The sequence below is a fragment of the Lonchura striata genome, chromosome 20, assembly GCF_050655825.1.
Source record: "Lonchura striata isolate lonStrDom1 chromosome 20, ASM5065582v1, whole genome shotgun sequence".
NCBI classification, from domain to species: domain Eukaryota; kingdom Metazoa; phylum Chordata; class Aves; order Passeriformes; family Estrildidae; genus Lonchura; species Lonchura striata.
In genome coordinates, this window is record NC_140722.1 from 1508407 (window position 1) to 1516918 (window position 8512).

Genomic DNA, 8512 nt, shown 5'->3' on the forward strand with positions numbered 1-8512 from the left:
GCGTGCAGGGATGTGCACACACCGGTGTCTGCAGACACTGAGACTGGGGGGAGGCACCCTGGGCATGGTCACAGGGGATCTGTTCCCTTCATCTCAGCACAAAACCAGACTGCGGATTAAGAGGAGACTTTAGTGTTCCCTTCCTCCCCTCAATATAGCGAACCCTCCACAGGACAGGACATTTATAGCTGCCCTCCCTTATCAGGAGCTCACTTGGGTTTCACTCTGGGGTGACACCTGGGAGTAAACTCCAGTGCTGCTGGAGGCAGCTGAGAGGAGGTTGCAGAGTCCTGCTGCCCTGCACAGCCCCAGGCTCCCTACAGGCTGGGGCCAGCACTGGGCAAGGTGGGAGCACAGTGATGGTGCCAGACACCTGGAGCACCCACCTCATGGCCCTCAGAGCCATCCCATTTCTGTGTGAGGCACAGGAGGTTTCTTGGTCTGGCATCACACTACTGCTGTGCCCTCTGTGCCATGAGACTCCAAAGACTCTGCCTGGTCCTTACCACATCCACAGGAGCTCAACAAGGAAGAAGATCCCTCTGTTGGAGAGATGCCATATGGAAACTGATGAACTTGCTTCAGGCTCTCCGTCAGGTCCCCAGTTCCCTCATCTCCTTTTTTCACACCTGGCTTTACAATCTTGTTCCATGAAGCATATAAAGTGATTCTCAATGGGTACTGAAAGCAGGGGTCCTTCCAGGGAAAGACTGAGACAAATAAACAAAGGGGCAGGGACATCCCAGTGGGGCAGGAACCCTCCCAGCATCATAGACCGGGGAAGCACATAGAGAAAGCTGCAGGCAGGTAGTCCCTGTCCCCAGGGAGACCCAGGCAAGGCTGAGGCTCAGGGCTGCAGGAGCAGTGAGGTCCCTGCTCAGCCAGGGCAGCTGCAGAGTGCAGGTCCCCTCCTGGCCGCCTCTAACCTCGGGACAGAAAGCTCAGACACCGTGGTGGGAGCTGTCTCTCTCCTAAGTGGCATGTCATAGTCTGGAGAGAAGAGTCAAGGTGACTGAGCACAAGGACAACAATCAGTCCAGCTGGAACAGATCCTCCAAGGCTGAGGATACCACTGAGTGGTGGATGAGCCTGTCCTTGTCCTGGGGATCCTACTCCAGCATTAACAACTTAGATTGCTGAAAATTCACTCATTAGGAAAGGGGAAGTAGAGCAGAGCTGGTGCTGGTGACCTGGCCAGGGAAGCTGAGCACAGCTTGGCCATCCCAAGGCTTCTCGTGCCAGCTCTGAGGAGCCCTGCCCCTCCACATCAGGACTAAAACAAAATTCAGGACAGAATTCCTCAGCAGGGGGTGATGGGTTCATTTTCCTCTTCTCTATTCAGACCGTCTTGGATGAGGATACTGATAGTGAGGCTGTGTGGTTTGGGTGGGAACGTAAGCATCCAGAGGAAAGTCTGATGGAGCAGCTTTGTCTCTACACCAGAATTGGGCTGTGTCACCATGTCACCAGGTCAGCATGTCAGCATGGTGGTGTCCAGCAGCAGTGTCCCCTGCAGACACCAGCTGCTGGGGAAGGTGTGGTGTGACCCTGGATCATGAAGTACAAGGACCGAAGAGAAGGAGCATGTCTGGATAGCACTGGCAAAGTGCAGGAAAACTGGTTCACCTGGCACACAATAACTTGACCAATCTCCAGCAAGCCTTAGCTGAACAATGAAGGCTGGGCAGCAACAGAAGAGTGTTTTCTACCCTGTAATTTGCCCATCCCCTGAAATGGAAGACCCAGGTTTCATTTTGTTTGTTTATGATTGTCCTGCCTTGAATTCGAGTGTAGGAAGTTTCTGCCTCTGTCCTAGGGAGGAATTTAAAATAAAATTGATACAAACATATGGGACTATGAACACATGAAGATGAGGATTAAGTCCTCCATGGTCAGCACTGCCTTGTGCCTCAGCCTAGACAGGCTCACAATTAACGGTGTGGACTCCTGGGGCTCAAACAAATCCACACTGAACTGTGGGAGGCCTGGTCAGGTGATTGAATGGTTGCTTTTTTCTTTTCAGCTTCAGCCCAACCTTTTCTTCCACTCTTGCCATGGAGGGCTGAGCCTCCTCAGCCTGGGTGGGTCCCAGGGCTGAGCACTGCTCTGCAGCAGGACCAACTGCCAAAACCTCATGTTGCACAAGACAAATATGTGGCAGGAGTCAAAAGAACCAGAAATGCTGTTGTGTGGAAGGCAGCAGCTTCCAGGGTTCATCCAGCCCAGACACACACAGGGCCCCAGCAGCATCATGGCATGACCTGCCCTGACCCACTGGGCTGCAGCACCTTCTGTGACAAAGGCATGAGCAGGCTTGGACTTCTACTAGCCTGGGGTTTGTTTGGGCAGGATTTAACTTTGACCTTAAAGAGACCATGGATGCTGATTCAAATGCTCATCTTACTTTTGGGATACACAGACTTGAGGGTGGCTTGGGAACACACTTGAATAAAGCACCACTGACTGGGCAGAACACTGGGCACCTCATGGCACCTGTCTGGAGGGCATCACTTCAACCCAGGAGTAGGCAGAAGAGCCAGAGACATGTAATCCAAACTCTGGAAAATTCAACGGTCCTGACTTATAGAAGCTACAAAGCCATGCCATCACTGAAGCCCCTCAGGAGCATCAGAGTCTTGGGGGACTCTTGAGTGCCAAGGCTCCCAAGGGCTCCTGGGTCCTTGTCCAGCCTGCTTGGAGTCAGACGAGCTAGAGGAAGAGCAAGCCTTGAGCTGGGGTCTGTTTCTTGCCTCCACACCATTGTGTGCCCTCTGGGCTAATGCACACTCGATGGAATTCACACTTCCCTGTGTGGAGAACAACTCCCCCATGGAGAAACACCCTCCCCATGGAGAGCACACTACCCTTATGGAGCACATCCCTCCCGTATGAAGCACGTTCCACCCCTGTGGAGCACATCCCCCTCTATGGCTTATGGCATGAGCTCCTCTGGGGTGAAGCTGGGGGACCCTGGAGGTAAGAGCCGCTGCTGGGACCCCGGGGCCGGGGAATGAGGAGCCCGGGGGGGTGCGAAGGGCAGGGAGCAGGAGCGACCGGCGCTGGCAGCGGGGTGGGCAGGCTCCTCCTCTTGGCACGGTGTGAAGGCTGGGGCGGGTATCAGTCACTTTGGAGGAGACCCTCAGGAGCCACCTTGGCCGGTGGCTGTCTGGGGCAGCAGCTGCATTCCCCACTCCCTCCTCTGCAGCGCAGGCAGAGTGCGGAGCTTTGCCGGCTCTCCGTGTTTGTGGCGGCTGCCTGCTCCCACCGCCGGCTTCTGGCAGTAGCAGGGGCTGACAGGGTGCTTCCAGTCCCTCGCCATCCTCTCGCCATCCTCTCGCCATCCTCTCGCCATCCTCTCGCCATCCTCTCGCCTCACAGGCACTGACCCCGGCTGCTGCGCCCCGACAGGCAAGGTTACTCCGTGTTGAGACGCACACCCCAAAATCGCCTTGGGTCAAATTACTGGGCTCATCGCACCAGCTGCTATTTTCTTCTGTCCCCAGGCCAAGCAAGGAGCTCGTGAAAAACAAGGACGTGTCAGGCCAGGGTGCCCTGAGTCAGGGCGCCGCCGGGCTGGGATCACGGGGCTGCTCGTGGAGGGGCTCAGCAGCGTCCCCAGCCAGGAGGGACACCCCACCCCGGCCGGCACTGCTGCCAAAGGCGGCCAGCCTCTCCTCTGATCACTCCCCCTGGGCAGCTTCCCGGCCGGACACGGGTGCCTGGCCCAAAGCCGGTTTGCAGCCCTGTTTTTCAAAGTTGTTTTGGTGTCTCCTGGCAGAAAGCTGCTGGTGACCCAAATTCTAAATATAGAAGTAAGTCTGGTTTTTATGCGACAAATGAAAAACCTCTGTCCCACGTTCATCTTTGGGAAATAGGTCTTTTTGTTAGAGAAGTGCAAATGTAACACCCAGATTTCTTTCCAGTGAGGTTACCTCCTGGCTGTTGTCATTCCCAGAGGGCATTCACAGTATTTGTTCTAGGTAAACTCCTCCATGCTCCTTCACTGCTGGAAAGCCACACTCAGAGCCTCAGGCAAATCCCAGGCTCTTCATGGACCATGCCCATCTCAGGTCTGGGGAGTTTCTCTGGGATGGGAGTGCACCATGAGGCCTGCTGCCCTCTCCCATGGCAGAGCAGCTGGGGAACCAAGCCCCATCTCTTCCCCTCCACCCTCGGGTGCTACATGGGCTGTGGGTATCTACAGGTGGCACAAGGAGGTTTTATGGGGCTGGAGGGTGGTGGTTGCCCCATAGATATAATCATCAACTATCTGCTCTGCACCTCGCTCAGGTTGCTGTCTCTCATCCAGGCTGTGCAGCACAGGGCACAGAGCATGGATGTGCTCTGCAGGTACCACTGCAGAGCACATCCATGTCCCACAGGTGCCCCAGAAAGGAACTGTCCCCAGCCTGGCAATAACCACAGGTTCCCTGAGTGCCTCTCAGCTCTTCTCCAGTGCAGGCCAGGGGGCTGGGCAGAGATCTCTGGGCCCACTGGAGGCTGGGAGCTGATACAAAGCCCTGTGCTGGGAGCACTGGGCTGCTGGGAGCAGTGGCATCCCAGCCACCAGGCAGCAAGTGACCCAAGTTGGTAACAACCCCCATTTACCACCCACCTGAGCCACACCACACCCACACTGCACTGCCCCGGGCAGGGGCTGAACCGAGCCCTTCAGCTGGGTGTGTATCTGGCCGGACACAGCTTCTTCTCCCTGCCAGCATCCCTTTGGGAAGAGGGAGGAGACTGCTGTGGAGTCCTGTGGACCTGGGAGGGAGACCACCTGAGCCAGAGAGGTCTCAGGCATCTCTGGGAGGGGCAAGGCAGTGGCAGAGAAGCCATGCTGAGCCTGTACCTCATGGACCTTACTCTGGCCACCAAAGCCCAGCAAGACACTGAGTCTCCTCAGGGACTGGTGGTCTTTCCCAGTTTAAGTACGGAGTACACCTCTTGTCCCCAGTGCCACTACTCAAGGTATCAGAGGAGCTCCCAAGGAGATCGATGAGGATTTTTAATTATGTGGAAGAGTGCATGTTGCATTTTCTTGATCTACAACAAAGACAAACAACTTCAGGCAGGAGCTTCCAGGAAAATCCATCCCAAGGGACAAGCAGCATGGGAATAGACACCTGAGGACCTGAGGTGTGGCACATACAGACACCAGGGGTGTGAGTGGGTGATTGGTGGCACCTCCCAGTCTGCTTCACCGGGGCTGGGTGGGTGTCTGGGCACATCCCTGGGGCCCTGGAATGGGTGCCCCAAAGGGCTCTCAGCAGGATGGGGGAGGCTGGGACATGGCCTGGGGAAGGAGAACGAGCTGCTTCTGCTCATTCATAAAGACCCTGAGATTAGCTCAGTTGGTCAGAGCATGGTGCCAATAACACCAAAGTGAGGTCTTGACCCTGTATGGGCCATTCACTTCAGAGGTGGATAATTGTTTTGCGTCCCTTCCAGCTCAATATATTCTGTGAGTCATTTCCTTGGTTTTTGCTGTTTGGCACAGAGCCAGTGTTGGAGGATTGTCTCTGTACACTGCACGTGTATTTCTTAATTAACTGCTCTTCCCAGCCCCAGCTAATGAGCACCCAACTCACGTGTGGCAGCAAGCCCTGTGGCACACTCAGATTGTGGCCTTCGGGCAACTGGGAGCTGCCAGGACTGAGCCAGCTGCTGACCCATAGCCCCAAGACATGGCTGGGAAATGCTTCTTCAGGTGCTCAGCAGTTATCTGGTGACTTCAGCATCACCAGGAGGAGTGGCTGGGCCAGAGCTCCCTGGGCTCCAGGAAAATTCATGTCAGGGATGCCAGGAGCAGCACTTGGGATGCAGCAAGATCACCCCAGGCACCTGCAGGGAAACCAGAGCGGGCAGCTGGGGCTGGGGGGTGCCCTGGGAGCCCCTTCTCCGTCAATGCCAAATGCTGGAGATGTGTTCCTGGAGAGGTTTGCAAAGATCCAAACATCCTATTATTTCTGTGATCTCTTATTGTTGTTTTGGGTAGCTGAACAAAGCGTATTTTTTTTTTTTTATAAAGGACAGGTAAATAGGGCTTGGAGCTAGGCAATCTTTAAGGGCCCTTGCAACTCAAACATTCTATGATGAGTACCTTGCCTGCTTTGCATGCCATTTGCTGGGTGAAATGAAGCACATGCATTACACGCTGGCCCTGCACCTTGCCAGAGGCTCTCAGTGAATGCTTCCAAAACCTCCTGGATGAAGCAGAAGACAGTGTGATCACCTTCCTATTTTCAGCAGTCACCCAAATTCACAGAGTGCCTCCAGTTAGGCTCCTGAGCAGCAGAGCCTGAGGCAGGTGCTGGGGTGGGCTCATGCTGTGACACACAAGGCCCCACTTAACTCCCCATTACCTGCCGGCAGGTGAGGTGCAGTCAGCTGCTTGCTCATCCTCTCCAGCCACAGCCACCTCAGGCCTTGCAGCTCAACTCAGCGTGACTTTCCCAGTGACCTGAAGGCCAGGGCCATGCAGGAGTCAAAACCAGGTCATGCCCTCTGTCCCTCCATCCTACCTCAGGGTGCCACAGGGAAGGCACTCTGGTTTCCATTCCCTAACTCGGTGTCAGCAGACACTGCTGTCCCTGGGGACAGAGCAGGGCTCCCTCCAGTCTCTCCTTGCTATGCACAGACAGAAGACACAGAGACGTGGATCCCAGCTCAGCACTGCTGGATTGTAGGCATACAAGGGCTGGGCCACCACGGCCTCCTGCCCACTGTTCCTGGTGCCAGCAAGATTAAAATCACTTCCCACTGTCACCGAGCACGGCTGTCACCCACCCTAGAGCCCCTGGTCACAGGCCCTGGCCAGGCACAGCAGGGCTTGGCAGCCATTGCTGATGGCCTCAGGCTGGTGAAAAGCTCCTTCCTCTGCTTCACCTCTGTGCTTTTCCAGTACTAATCACTGGGGCTACACACTGCCTTGGGAGGGGACTGCCACCCTCTCTTGGCAATAAGAGACCAGGGCAGGGTCCAGCAGAGACTGAAGCATTTCCCATCCCTGTAGGACTGGAGAGAGGGGCATCCCATTTAAACCTGTGCTTTAGGGCGTATGCCAGCACAAATGGGGCAGTTTACCCTGGAACGTTTCACCCTAATGAGAATCATTTTGCTGCATTTATTTATGCCCTCCTCTGTGGCAGCAGGATTAGAGGTTAATTTCTGCACTCCTGCTGCAGCCAGCAGGAGCCATCCTGTAATCGCTCCATGTGAAACCAGGCCAAGCAGAAGCAGTAAAATAAACCTCCATGGGCAGCAGGAGCTCTTGGCTTCAGGCATGGACCAGGTTGGGGGTCAAGTGTGGTGATGCTGTAACTTGTAAATGCCTTCTGAAGATCATCCCCCTCTACACTCAGCAACTTCAGCTCCTTGGGCATTCACTGAAACTGCCATGGCCAGCTCACAATTCCCTCCATGGACATCCCACAAGTGGATTTTCTGCTTAGGACTGTTTCAAGCTTTAGAGGCTTCTGCTCCCCTCCTGGCAAAGTGGGGTGGCAGCTCTCTTCACAAAATGGTTTACACTCTTCTGCAAGATCCTTCAATTACAGAAGACTAAATGTTATTTAATTTGTGACCTCGTGTTGAATAAGACACAATTAAATTCTACCTCTTGTGAATTTACATTGGGGAATTCTCACCTGTGATGTCAGATGAGTCCTAACTGTTCCATGCATGACTCAGACACCCAAATGGCTCCATTAATGACTGTTTTAATAAACGTTCTATCTTTATACAGACAATATCCTGCCATGTCTGGCACCATGTCAAACCAAACCTTGGTGCCACGGTCAGCCCATGCTGAGGATGAAGACAAACCTGGTGATGCCAAGCCTCCCGAGGGGCTGTGACACTCCAGGGACGTTCCTGGTGTCGTTCTTCACGAAGCCCCTGAGCCTCCTCGCAGGTGGATAATGGTCGGGGGCACATCCAGGGGTTTCGGCTCCCGCCCCTCATTCTTGTCCAAAATTTCTCTTTAGATGAGGCCTCTGCAGCGCAGCAGCGAGGAGGGAGTGGGTGTCTGGGAAGCCTCAAGCCTCTGTCCCTTCCCTTCGGCAGGCGCCAGCCAATTTCCCCGCACCCTTCCTGTCCCCCCCGCGTCTTATCGCTTTTTTTTTTCAGTGGCTTCAGCTCTTAATTTCCATCCATCTCCCTCCTCCCGTTCCCGTTGTATCTCGGTGCCGGAGCTCCTCTCTTTCCCTGCACCTCCGGGGTCTCAGCCCTTCCCCTCTACCCCAACACTCGGGGGGGGCTCCAGCCTTTCCCTTCCCCCCGCGGCCCCGGGAGTCCCCAGCTCCTCGCCGCCGCCTGCCCGGGGCTCTGCCGCCTCCTCGCCCCGCGGCCCGGAGGATTCCGGCGTGCCCCGTGCCCCGTACCCCGCTCCCCTCCCGTGCCCCGCTCCCCTCCCATGCCCCCGTGCCCCGTGCCCCGCTCCCCTCCCGTGCCCCGCTCCCCTCCCATGCCCCCGTGCCCCGCTCCCCTCCCGTGCCCCGCTCCCCTCCCA

At 55.7% G+C, this 8512-nt stretch overlaps 1 long non-coding RNA gene across 1 annotated transcript; it reads right to left on the reverse strand.

The window, feature by feature from the left end:
• Positions 1-7106: 7106 nt before the first annotated feature.
• LOC146765690 (uncharacterized) lies at positions 7107-8432 on the reverse strand. Its single transcript, XR_014949613.1, has 2 exons — positions 7650-8432; positions 7107-7547 (listed from the first exon to the last, which is right to left on the reverse strand). It is a non-coding gene; the product is annotated as an uncharacterized LOC146765690 (long non-coding RNA).
• Positions 8433-8512: the final 80 nt, after the last annotated feature.